This window comes from Rattus norvegicus, chromosome 3 (assembly GCF_036323735.1).
Source record: "Rattus norvegicus strain BN/NHsdMcwi chromosome 3, GRCr8, whole genome shotgun sequence".
NCBI lineage: Eukaryota > Metazoa > Chordata > Mammalia > Rodentia > Muridae > Rattus > Rattus norvegicus.
In genome coordinates, this window is record NC_086021.1 from 178,843,813 (window position 1) to 178,856,475 (window position 12,663).

General features: G+C 46.6%; 1 protein-coding gene across 4 annotated transcripts in view; it reads left to right on the top strand.

The window, feature by feature from the left end:
• The window catches only part of Tshz2 (teashirt zinc finger homeobox 2), a 446,931-nt gene that overhangs the window by 19,592 nt on the left and 414,676 nt on the right, over nt 1–12,663 (top strand). The window contains exon 1 of one of the 4 annotated variants that reach the window (XM_063282974.1): nt 1–12,663. This exon is cut by the window's left edge and continues 18,017 nt beyond it; it is cut by the window's right edge and continues 29,600 nt beyond it. The gene's annotated coding sequence lies outside the window, so the exon portion shown is untranslated. 4 annotated transcript variants of the gene reach the window in all.

Genomic DNA, 12,663 nt, shown 5'->3' on the forward strand with positions numbered 1-12,663 from the left:
CAGCCAAAATATGCCTAGTAGGCGCCTGCTAAATTCTACTTAAAGCAAGTGAACTGGATCCCAATGTACCTCAACACACCGTATCAGAATCCCAAACAAGATGGTGAATATAAGGACAACCTGGGCTACATGACAAGACAACCTGGGCTACATGACAAGGCCAACCTGGGCTACATGTCAGGGCCAACCTGGGCTACATGTCAGGGCCAACCTGGGCTATATGACAAGACTCTAAACAGAAAAAGAAAATATTCAGCAAGAAGTGAATCAGCTAGCAATAGTTCAGATTCCATGTTCATCCAGAAAAATGTTAATACCCTCCTTGAGGTGGGACAGGGCATGGAGACAAAGACAAAGAAGGAACTGGTACATTAAAAGCAATGGCTTCTTCTTGGAGTTTGGAAGAGTTGACCTGAGCCATTGAGCCCATGGCTTCTTCAGCCTCTCCCGAGGTACCAATACTTCCAGAATGAGTGGAGACAGGAGCTCTGGATTGTGTTCAGGTCACAGGCAACTGATGAAGAGCGGTCTTGCAGTTTAGCATCGGAAGTGGCCAAATTCAGCTGACATCAGTTTAGGACAAAAACCAGGCTTGGCTTGGATTGGAAGTAGAAACAACAGCCACATGTGGTGGTCCATCCTAGAATCGAAGCTCATGAGGTAGGGACAGAAGGACTCAGAGTTACAGGAGAGTCATACAGTGCCTTGGAGGCCAGCCTGGCTACATGACACTGTGTGTGTGTGTGTGTGTGTGTGTGTGTGTGTGTGTGTGTCTGTGTCTGTGTCTGTGTGTATGTGTGTGTCTGTGTGTGTGTATATGTGTGTATGTGTGTGTATGTATGTGTGTATGTATGTGTGTATATGTGTGTGTATATGTGTGTGTATGTGTGTGTATGTGTGTGTATGTATGTGTGTGTATGTATGTGTGTGTATGTGTGTGTATGTATGTGTGAGTATGTATGTGTGTGTATGTGTGTGTATGTGCGTGCATGTGTGTGTATGTGTGTGTATGTGTGTATGTGTGTATGTGTGTGTATGTATATGTGTATATGTGTGTGTCTGTGTATGTGTGTGTATGTGTGTGTATGTGTATGTATGTGTATGTGTGTGTATGTGTGTGTATGTGTGTGTATATGTGTGTGTGTGTGTTGATGAGGAAATGTGCTTGCCACCATACCGACCTGAGCTTGATCCTGAAGATTTGAAAAAATGAGACAATAAACTCCCAAACATTTTCCTTTGATCTTTACTCATATTTCATGGCATATGAGCACACACAAACATACACACACACACACACACACACACACACACACACACAAAATAACGGGGCAGGGAAAGGAAAAGAAATAGCATACAACCAGGGCTGGAAAGACTTGTGTGACTCTAGATGGTTGCTGTGGTTTGAGCCAGCATCGTCCTTAGAATAGGTCAGAGTGCGCATGGGTGCTCTCAGGCACTTGGGCTGGGTGTCATCCTCTGCTCCCTATAGTACGACTTGGGCTGCTGTATGTCCTTGTCTGTATGTCCTTGTGGGGAAGCTCTGTGTCATGTGAGTACTTGCTTGTTCGCTCGTTTATTTACTTGGTGGGTGTGTTCGTGGGATGCATTTGTGTTTGTTTGTATACATACATGGGCTTATGCATACATATGCACATGTGCCAGCGCACACACCCGTGTGTACATGTGGAGGTCAGAGTTTGATTTTCAGTCTTGTTCTCTATCGGTTTTCAGGGTTTTTGTTTTGAGCCAGCATCTCTCACTGAACCTGGAGCTCACAGAATGGCCGGGCAGGCTGGCCAGTGAGCCCCGGGAGCTCCTTACAGCCACACATTGCCCTGCCCATCCTTTGAAGCAGTTCTTGAGCTCTGAACCCGGGTTCCCAAGCTTATGCAGCAAGCACTTTTCCCACAGAACCATCTGCCCAGTCCCGACCTGAGCCTTTTTTATTGTCAAGATTTGTATTCGTAGAACACACAAAGCATGCGATTCAGTTGTCACTGACTTACCAATGGAAGCAGGACTGAGCTCTCCTGGTCGTTCCTCAGTGATTATGAAGCCATGGCCATAGTGCGCCCCCCTGCTGGGGCATGCTCTGTCTCCAGGTAACAACCCTGCAGTGAAAAGAAAATAGAAACATAGTTATGCATGCTCCTCTGTTGGAGAAGCCAGTTCTTGGTGGGAAATGTGCATGAGCCAAAGAGTTCTAAAACATGTCCTCCAAACTGATTTCTGTCTCCTTGTCTATATTCCTCAGTGGACTCTGTGTTGCACTATGTCGAAAGTCTGATCATCGAATCCAGGCACCATTTCATTGGCAATACCTGGAACATGGGGGTTTTGATCAAATACATGATTGATGAGTGAGTGAGTGAGTGGGTGGGTGGGTGAGTGAGTGAGTGAGTGAGTGAGTGTCCATCCCATTTGGAGTCTTTGGAACATTCATCTCTTGCTCCCTGACTGTGCTCACCAGGCTGACTAAGGCAAGTTCTTAGTAAATGTTATTGACAGATGACTGTGCACACTGCATGCACACACACACACACTCACACACAAACACATACCACACACACACACTCTCACACACAATCACACACACTCATACCACACACACACTCACACACACTCATACCACACATACACTCACACAAACACACACACCACACACACACTCACACTCACACACACACTCATACCACACACTCATACCACACACACTCTCACACACACTCTCACACACACACACTCACACACACTCACACACTCACACACTCATACCACACACTCATACCACACACACACTCTCACACACACTCACACCACACATACACTCACACACAAACACACACACCATACACACACACTCACACACAAACACATACCACACACACACACTCTCACACACAATCACACACACACTCACATACCACACTCACACACACTCACACCACACATACTCACACACACATTCCCTTATCTCAGAAGCAGGCCAGAGATCCAAGGAACACATTTCCCCAGTGGGGCTTTCATTCTTCCTCATGGGTCTCACAGGAGCACCCCAACTGCTGTCCCTTTGGTTTAATTATTGATCTTGGGGATCGATGTATCAGGCTTTCTGTTTGCTGTCGGACGTCAGCCTCAGATGGAGACATAAAGAAGGAAGGGGGACATCTCTGTAGTCTCAGTGCAGAAATTTCCTCCAAGATGTCAGCTTTTTTTTTTTCTTTAAGAGAGGGGACTGGAAGGAGAAAAAGTTTGGGGAACTGAGTTTTCCAAGCACATACACCGACAGGATTGCTGCTGTGCTCATAAATGTTTAATCAGTTTGATCATCCTGTGAGTAAGGTTAAACAAATGTGAGTCCTTTGAGGAATTATTTACTGGAAGCAAAGTTACAGCATTAACATCTGTGTTTCCAATCACTTAGATGAGGAATACGTCAAATAAATCACAGGCAAGACCCACAAAACAACCTCTGTATTATCATCTCCGGAGAAGAAGGCAAAACCCTCTCTCTCTCTCTCTCTCTCTCTCTCTCTCTCTCTCTCTCTCTCCCCCCACTTCATTATCAATAACGAATAAGCCTTCAGTTCCCTTTTTGATTATTTTTGTGGGCAGTTGCTGTAAAAACATCCACAACAGAAGGGCTTGACAAATTTCTCTTGGGGAGCCTGGTTGTTTGAGCTGACATTCTCATTTGGGAATAGACTAACGGCCCCAATATATAATGTCCATAGAATGTAGCCTCATAAATTTGTTTTTTCACGGTGATGTAATGGGAAGAGTGACCTGGAGTTTGCAAGTGTTCCCTGCTTTGTGTGCTCCCCGGGGCAGCATAACATTGTAGGCAGTGTTTTATATACTCTAATTAAAATATAAGGTATTCTCGCATTTCCTGTGGCCTGACCAGAAGCAGGGCACCGAGATGCTTTCAAACCCAGAACAGTGTGCGTCGCTGAGCTTTTCCATTTGAGTTTTTTCCCTTTCTTTTAAAAAGATGCCAATATGATTCTTCATTTTAGACCTTGGGCCTAGAGCCTCCACAGAGACCTCCACACAGGGTTAGATGTGGAAGTCCAGTTATGCCTCAACCAATGAGACAATTATGAATGTTTGTGGGCACCACTTGATTTTTTTAATGGGCATGTGTGTGACACATGCATTTGTGGTGCACACACATGCGTGGGTGTGGGATCTCCCATTCAGAGCCCAAAGGGAGACCTCCCACACCTTTGTCTATTGTCCTCCATCTTGTATTTTGAAATAGGTTCTCTCACTGAGCCTGGAGCTCTCATTAGTTTGGCTAAGGTTCCTGGCCAGGAAGTACTTGTCTCTGTTGGCCAATCCTGGTTTTACCGGCATGCTTCTCCATGCCTGGATTTGATGTGGGGGCTGGGGATTTGAACTCAAGTACTCTTGCTTTCACTGCAAGCCTTCTTCCCCACCGAGTCATGTTCTCAGCCCTGTAGTTTTAATTGCACGCACATACCATAAGCATGTAATGGAGAAAGTGAATTGGGAGAGTGGATGGAGAGTCCTTTCCTCCCCCTCAATAACACAGTAGCAATGAGAACATACAACTTTATTAAGAGAAAATATTTTAATAAAAATGAGGAGAAAGACTGTCTACAGTTTCCTTGATCAGGAAAATAATAGCGGCGACACATCGTGAACTTAGCAAAGCAATTTGTGGATTGAGGTGTTTTTATTTTCTATGAGGGAGAAACACATGGTAAGAATAAAAGACCCCTGACTTCCAGAAGCACAGAGCAAAGACTGTGGTCTGAGAGCTGAAACTTGCCAGAGGAAAGCAGGTACTGAGTAGAGATCTTCTGGGGGTGTGAACCCCATTCACAGGAAAAAAAAACAACCAACCAAACAAACAAGCAAACAAAAAAACAAGTGGGAGCTTCAAGTAGGAAGGAAGGATGGATGTCGCCAAGAGATTCCTGGGAGACAGGTTCCCCTAAGACACCACGGCTAATTCTAGTCTTCCTTTTATTATGCCAACAGAGGGTTCGTAATTTCTGTTGTTTGCAGGACCCTGTGCTATGTGCCAAGACTACAAGAGATAGAAAAACCCAGAGTTTGGCATTGGAGCACACAGGAAAAAAGCCAGTCACCCAGGAAGGGCTCATGGAACAATAGGTAGACACATGGATGGATGATGGATGGGTGGATGGATGGATGAATGGGTAGATGATGGATTGATGGGTAATGATAGATGGATAGACGATGGGTGGGTGGATGGGCAGATGTTGAGTGATGGATAGGTAGCTGAAGACTCATGGCTCACTAGGAACCTGAGTGTGTGTGTGTGTCTGTGTGTGTGTGTCTTTGTGTGTCTGTGTGTGTGTGTCTGTATGTGTGTGTGTGTGTCTGTGTTTGAGTGAAAGAGTCATACATATGTGTATCCTCAGAAGGTAGAGGGAGTTGGGTCTCCCAGAGAAGCAGATAAGGGAGTTTGGCTGCTGGGAACTGAACTTAGATCCTGTTAGAGAGCAACAAGCGCTCCGGCCCAGCATTGATTCCTTAACTTTACAACATCCCCAGTGTGACCTGAGCTCATTGTGGGACTTACGCCTATAGTGGCTGTCTGTCCTGTGTGGAATGCAGCTTGCTGCAAAAGAAACACTCAGTACATGGAGTGGTAGTGGTAGGTTTGTTTGAGAGCCTATAACACTTCTATAAAGTGTTAGCGATGTTGGAGCCTCGTGGTGTAGGCCTACAATCCCAGAGACCGAGGCCGGAGGATTTCAAATCTGAAGTCTATGTGGGGTCGAGAGTTCAATATAGCCTGGGAAAAAAATTAATGAGACCCTGTCTCAAAGGAAAAAAGTAAGAAGAAGGTCAGGGGAACGGCAATGGTGGAGTGTTTGCCTGGCATGCATGAGGCCCCAGGTTCAGTCTCTACACACACACACACACACACACACACACACACACACACACACACACACACACACACAAAATGTATTTTAACTTAAATTGGAGTTAAATGTGTGCCAGTGTGAGCCACCAGGAACAAAGGGCCACACTCTAGGGCCAGCTGATCATTGTCCCTTCCTTTTCGGGGTCAAAAGCTCATTCCCAGTTTCCTTTGAGGTTTTGATTTATTTATTAATTAAGCAAACTGAGACTTGTCATGCCTGAAACAATAAAGATGCTGCCTGGCTTAAAACGTGTTTCTGTGTGTCGAGAATGAAGGACGGGGCAGGACTGAGTGGGAGTAAAATGGCTGTGTCAGTGAGCTGGTGGGGCAGCATCCCTTCCTGCTTCCTGGGGCTGAGGAAGGTGACGGGGAAGTTGTGTGGGGGTTGTGCCAGTTTGGGGATATGCTGAGAATCCCCGGGGTGGATGGCGATGAACTTTCTATGAAAGGTTGACACGGGGACACAGATTGTGCATTCGGGAGTACAGGTCCCTTTGACTGAGGCTGATTCTGCTGCCCCGTGGGACTTAGAGGAAAGGGCTTGATCTCGTGTGCATGGGACACTGTTCCTGCAACACGCATGGCTTCCAGGTTCAGCCCCTGGCTGCTATTGATTTAATCCTGCACATATAGAATGTTGTGTGGAAGCCATTGCTGGCAGTAGCTCTTGGCTTAATGTGTTACACAAGCTGCCGGAAATGGCAATTCTGCCTAACAGGAACTACCTTTGATTTAAAGCTGCAGAGGTGAGTAACCAGGCTGCATGTACAACCTCCGTCTGGGGACATTTGTCAAGAGCAGCTGGGATTGCTTATAGCACCGTGTTTCTTGAGCCCATCCTTGTCACCGAGGTGGTCTTAAAAAGTCATCTGTTGACCCTTGGGAAGTGGAGCAAAGGCACAAGATAAGCAGCTGCCTGCCTGCTCCATGATCTACTGTGTCAGGGAGCCGCGCCGACGTTTCCCCGTGAACTCGGCAGTGCCCTGCTGCCTTGCTTCTTACGGGTCACCTCTGCAGACACTCCCAACCCCAGCAATGCTCCATTTTCCCGTGTGCACTGCAAGCCTAAGATGTCTCATCCAGGTCTGTCAAGGCCAGCCACAAAAGCAAGTCAGTCTCTGCGTCATCCTTTAAGGATTGAATTGGGCACGAGTTAGTGTTTGTAAGGTGTCAGGACAATCCTGCCTGTGGCTACTACTGCACCTCAGTAGTGTGTGTGTGTGTGTGTGTGTGTGTGTGTGTGTGTGTGTGTCTGTGTGTGTGTGTCTGTGTCTGTGTCTGTGTCTGTGTCTGTGTCTGTGTGTGGTGTGTGTGTGTTTGTGTGTGTGTCTGTGTGTGTATGTATTTGTGTGTGTGTATATGTGTGGTGTGTGTGTGTTTGTGTGTGTGTGTTTGTGTGTGTGTGTCTGTGTGTGTATGTGTTTGTGTGTGTGTGTATATGTGTGGTGTGTGTGTTTGTGTGTGTGTGTTTGTGTGTGTGTGTCTGTGTGTATATGTGTTTGTGTGTGTATATGTGTGTGAGTTTGTGTGTTTGTATGTTTGTGTGTGGTGTGTGTGTGTGAGAATGTGTGTGTGTGTTGGTGTGTATATGTGTGTATGAGTATGTGTGTATGTGTGTGAATGCATGTGTTTGTGTGTGTGGGGTGTGTATGCCTATGTATCTGTGTGTGTGTGTGCCTGTGTATCTGTGTGTGTGTGTGTGTGTGTGTGTGTGTGTGTGTATTTTTAGTGAACTTAGCCTCATTTAAAAATAAATGCATAAGAACTGGCAAAAGGGCTCAACAGGTAAAGGTGCTTGTCACCAAGACTGACCTCCAGAGTTTGATCTCTGAAAAACACAGAACTGGTTTCTTCCCCAAGTTACCCAGTCATCCGCATGTGTATTGTGGCATGCACATATGTGTACTGTGGCATGCATACATATGTGCTGTGGCATGCACACATGGTGAAATAACAACACTAAGGTGTTTTTTAAAGCTTTTTTAAAAATAAATATACAGGTGAACCAACAGCCTCCCAGAATTTCCGTTTGGCACAAGGAAGCTCTTGAAGGTAATGTCAGGTAGAATTGGGCCATTAGGATAGGGCGGCATCTTCTGCTGAGTTTTAGTGGTTGTCAAAGAACTCCCCAGCTCCGCAGGGATGACATTAGTCGATGAGAACTGTGAAATGGGTTCATAGAGGGCTGATAGATCTTAAGAAAACCCCTTGCCTAACACCCAGCTCCCCTCCTTCTAAGCAGAGAGAGATGTCTACAAACCCTGTCCCCAAGCTTGGTCCAGGGCCCCTTGGAGCTCAACAGACATGCAGACTTCAGACGCAACCAGATATACTGACCCAGAATCTGCAGTTTAATGTGTTGCCCAAGTGTCTGACAGGATCGTTGAGCTCTGAGGAGAGCCAGCTCCCTGTCCACACCCACTACCCTTCTCGCATAGAGCACTCACAGCAGTGCCCTTGCACCCTGCTTCATCCAACCGCACTCCGTGCTTGGTCACCATGTCCTCTGGGCTTGAGTCTCACATAGGCCTTGGTCTCTTAAATGGAAAACCACGAGCCCCAGTCCCCTGCTCGTTTTCCAGGTTAAGACTGTGATCCTCTGCTTTGTGGGTTCCCATCTGCCCTCAGCGCTCCATGCAGTAAACTTCCTGAGAACTGAGGTCATGTCTGGCTCTCTCTTCAACTCCCCAAGGCCCAGGCACAGAGCCTCGCAGAAGGCAGAAGCTTGGCCCACCGTTGTCCAGGAAACAGATGCATGTTAGCTAACTCTGTAAATAGGTGTATGTTCTGGCTTCTTGACTTCTCCCTTCAGGAATGTTGGGAAACTTTCGGTTTATTCAATGCCAGGTCACAAAGAAAATCAACGCAGCTTCTACGTAGGAAAAATGTCCCGCCCAATGACCTTGATATCACTCCATCCTTAAAGTGGTTTGCAGATTTTGTAAATGAACACCGTGAGGCTCTTAGCAATAATTTCAGGCCAATCAACGGGAGACAGGGAAAGGGTGATGATGCCACGTCACCCTTTACTGCTACTCCCAAAATAAGGAAGGTCGTGACCTTGAGCCTTTGTTGGCCTTAGGTTGGCCATGAACTTGGCTTCCGCATGGCACCATGAGCTCTGTTCTTCCATGAGCACAGGTCTTTACTAATCACACTTGCTGGGTACTGAGCATTGCCGTAGATGTGGGGACACCAGTGATCAGGGTTCAGCACGTGCTGGCTCTTGTGGGGCAAAAGTGGGGTGGTAGTGTGAGGAGGGAACGGAGAGAGAAGGAAGGGACGAACAGTAAACAAGGGGAAGTAACAGCACAGAGCTTTCCTCTGCCTCTGTGTGCTCGACTTAGTTCCAAGGCCGGATCCTTGTACATCCTCTCCTGTCCCCATTGACTGGTGGGATCTATTATTCACAAAGTGGTCAGGAGCTAGCCTGGGGGTCTGTACCGTTCACTCAGGGAGAGTGGCCCGCTAAAGGGTAGGGATTGCCCATTCTGCCGTCACATTATGGTCTCTCTCTTGTCAAGGTCTGTGGTTGGAATCATGACACAGGCATGCCTGGGAACACATGTATGCACACACATATGCACACACAGGTATGAACACATGGACACATGCTCACACAGGCACATGCATATGCATGATCCACTTGTCTTTTGAGCAAACTTCCAAAGGCAAGTTTTCAGAGAGGAAATGGGAAGGTGGCCCAGTGGTTAGTAGTAAAGAGCCACATCAGGGAGTTTCCAACTGAGGAGTCCGTTAACTCTCGGGGAGCCCCTGGCCATCAAAGGCCTTTCATCCCCATGCAGACTTACACCCTAGGCATGATTAAAATGCTAAATAAAAATAAATCCTTAAAATGCATTCCTGAGAAATAGAATTCAGCTCGCTTACTTACCAATCTACTTACCTGTTAATGTTGAGTCAGGGTCTTGGTGTACAGAACCTTGTCTAGAACTCGCTGTGTTGTCCAGATTAGCCTTCCGCTTCCTACCTCAGCCTCCCAAGTGCAGGATTCCAGGCACAGCCCATTAGCTCTGTCTTTGGTCTGTTTTCCACAGTAACCTCAACGTTGAGTCTGATGAATCTAAAGGTAGAGATGCCCTGGTCTGGGCATCCCACTAATAACACGGCCTCTCATTTGTGGTATGCTCCCTACGCCAAGTCAGTCAGGTGACCCCTCTCAGGGCAAAGATGGGTACAGTGAAAGCCATCGGTCTTTATTCACTGTCTACACCGCGTGCTATGCCACGAAGCATGGGACTCCATCTTCAAAGTCTGACTAGGAGACGAGCCTTATTCCCTACTGGGGATTTCCTTTTGAACATGTCAGAGAAGTTTCACATAAACATCTGCCCTGTCAATCACAACCCAGAGCTAAAGTCACCTCCCTGTCTGTGTTTGTATGATCTATAGACAAGAATCACATGCATGGCTGGAAAGGTGGTTTAGGGGTTAAAAACATTTACTGCTCTTGTCCAGGACCTAAGTGTGGTTCCTAACACCCATGTGATCAACTCCTAACAGTCTGAAACTCCAACTCTAGGAGATCTTCCACCCTCTGTGGCCTCTATAGGTAGGTCCCTGTGCTTGTGCACACACACACACACACACACACACACACACACACACACACACACTTGCCTGCCCACATACACATAATTTTAAAGTTAATAAACAAGTCGTATGTACGATGGTTTTCGTATTTGAACTGGTGGCTAGAACATGGAAGCTTGTTGCCTTTCGTGGTCTACAAATACCCGTGAAACATCCTTAACGCTGTTCTCCCTCTTGGTCTGTAAAAGCTGGATGTTTACTATTTGGATTTTAAAAAAAAGTTTATTGGTTTCAAGTTAATTCTCAACTTGTTTTGATGAGTCAGAGGCAGAATAATTTTAGACGACACAGGCAAGAGTCGTTTGATAGTTACGCTTTTTGCTGCTTTCCATGTAAAGCAAAAGGGAAAGTTATGATTTTTTCCCCCGCTTTCCGTGTATTTTAGAAAGAGAAAGCCAAATATGTTAAAACTCTGACTTTCATGAACGTCTGATGGACGTTCTCACTGAATTCGGTGTAAAGAAAAAGATGAATCCGGTTGAAATCAATGTAAAGACAAGCAAAAAATCACAGACCTGCTAAGGAGACGCAAGGAAAACCACAGAGATGATACACAGGCGGTCGAGCAGAAAGCTCACAAAAGAGCCAAGAAAACTAGAGCCCATCAGAGCCTGAGGTACCCTAAACACATAATCCTGAACTTGAGAGGCTGAGACAGGAGGATTACACGGAGTTTGAGGCCAGTCTGAACGGCAGGAGAGTTGTTGGTGCCCTGGGTAGAAATAACTAATTTCTATCTTCAACATCTGAGACTATGGTGCTTAGAACCTTTGTTTCTGAGAACTCTTCATCGTCTGTAGGTCTCACGCTGTGCTCTGAGTCCCCACAACATATCTCAGGAGAGAGTGACTTAAGATGGGCTCAGCCAGGATTCCCTGAAGCTTGGGGCCACTGTCTCTCCTGACTAAGAAAAGACAGATGCCTGTCCCTTCGATGGGTTCAGAGGCTTGGTAGGTAAATCTCTTGGGTTCAGTCAGGGTTGGGGAGCTGGGACAGCCATCTGATAATTACCATTGCTATTTTGAGACCCAAATAGCAGAGATGGAGAAAACGTGGTGAAAACTCACATTCAAGACAAGTGAACAGAAACAACAGGATCTGGCTGAACCCCCAGAGGCCAATGCCTAGGCTGTGTGTGTGTGTGTGTGTGTGTGTGTGTGTGTGTGTGTGTGTGTGTATGTGTGTGTGTGTGGTGTGCGCTGATAATTTTTTAATACAGACTATTTTGTCCTTTGTGGTTGAAGCTACCATTTATCAAGTGAGACAAACAGGAAAGTCTGTGTTAATTTTTACAGGAACACATCAAAGGTACTTTTTGGGCCACAGTCGGGATGAGTATCAATCAAGGAGAAAGGACGGTGTGGTACCCGTGACCCTTCTGAAGGAGTGGTGTTAGCAACTCGGGGCACGGGAAAGGGATCCTGTTTGGGAGACTATGAAAAGACGGCAGGAGAGAGGACGGCTCCTGGCTTCGTCCAGGCCTAGCGGCGATGGCTTCCCGGTGCCTATGACGTGATCAGGAGTCGAGGCCCAAACAAGCCGCACCATCTCATTCATCATCCTTCAGGAAAGCCGGACTGAAACTTTTCTTGTGGCTAGACTAAATAGAGTCCCAACTTATCTTCTGTTTCATTTTGAAAGGGAAGAAAATGCAAAACAGACACAAGCCCAACACTCTTTTAAGGCGGGTGACATTTCACAGAGGCTTAAGTTACCTACGGCCTCTTCCACTATCCCGTTCCACAAACAGAGCATCATTGTCTGATAGCAGGGGCGTGGTTTGGAGCAGCCTGTCCCTGCTGGATGTCCCGAGGTTCTTGGATGACATTTCCCCGCTTTGATGGAGAACGGACTGGACGATATTACCATGGCCCTTTTATCTGGGTTTATAGGAAATACACAAAGCAAAGCGGAAGTTGTCAACGCTCTAACTGCCATCTATTGTGAGGCCTAAGCCCATCCAGGGAACACAAGCGAGGAGAACGGGTTTCATTTTACCCCACCCCACCCCCAGCACTTCCAGGTCTGGAAGTGAGAGTGAGGGCTGGCTTGGTAACCATGGCATGCTGCATGTTCCGGGTAAACATTTCCCCACTTTAATTCTCACCTCAGAAAAG